We start from the raw sequence: 1128 nt of genomic DNA, 5'->3' as shown, positions 1-1128 counted from the left end.
TGGACATCTGGGACACTCCTGCTTTCCAAAGCTTTGATTCCAGCAGGATGGAGTACCAACTTCTGGAAGACTAGGCCCTGATGGACTACAAATACATATATAACACAGATCTCTGGTGTTTGGAATTTTTTCATTTATTTTGTTCCTCCCCCCTCCCCGCCCCAAAAAACCCCATGCTGCCTCTGCTGATAGGAAAAGAGAAGGCAACATACTGTGTGGTTAAAGCCTTGAATGAAATGGAGCGCAAGTGCAGTGGACCTACAGGAAAGACTGTAGGCCTCACATACTGGGACTACTTTACAAGAACAGATCTTAGAACAAAGCTGCCAATTAGATAAATGCTTTTAGAAAGTACATACTTCATAAATGTTAAAAAGAAAGGGATTTAAGATGAAACAAAAAGTTTTCTTCCTCTGTCCTCCTCAATAATCAGAGCTGTGATTTTTGAGGTCTATTCTGGTCTATTCTAAATTATGATGGAGCCCCCAGTACTTGATTTCAAATACGTCACACACCTTCTCCCCTTGTCCAATGATGTTTGTGATATAAAACTGGGAAAAGCAAAATGAAATAAAATTGGAAGTCACTGCAAAAGCTATAGCACTGTTTATTTCTTCTTCTCTATTTGCAAGAGGTCCTAAATTTAATCTGACAAGTGAGAAATCCTGGGACAGCCAGGTATGAAATATTTTGTAGCTGAAGTGCAGCATGATGAGAAGGGAGAATTACTATATGCCAAAAGAATTTCAAGAGTACATACAAGTGTGGGAGACAGAGAGAGAGAATATGGGCGTATTGACTTCCCTATAAAACAAGGCACAGACCAAACGAGGATCACAGGGATGCTCATCAGCTAAGAAACTGAGTCAGTCAGGGTTCGCTCTTCCAATCAGCTCTTCATGTTGGGTTTCTCCTGCACTGTCACAAGCTGGAATGGTGCTAGACACACACACATAAAACTGCTGACCGCACCTATCTCTTACCTCAGTCAACTGCGCTACATTCTGGCATAAATTTTCAAGGCAGAAAAAACAAGCAGCAATGAGAACACCTTTGTGGAGCCACTGTGAATTTCACCTCTTTGCCACTAGATTTAAAAAACAAACATAAGTAAGCATAAGGACTAAA

Source organism: Mycteria americana, chromosome 20 (genome assembly GCF_035582795.1).
Source record: "Mycteria americana isolate JAX WOST 10 ecotype Jacksonville Zoo and Gardens chromosome 20, USCA_MyAme_1.0, whole genome shotgun sequence".
Lineage (NCBI taxonomy): Eukaryota > Metazoa > Chordata > Aves > Ciconiiformes > Ciconiidae > Mycteria > Mycteria americana.
This window is presented reverse-complemented; position numbering follows the sequence as displayed.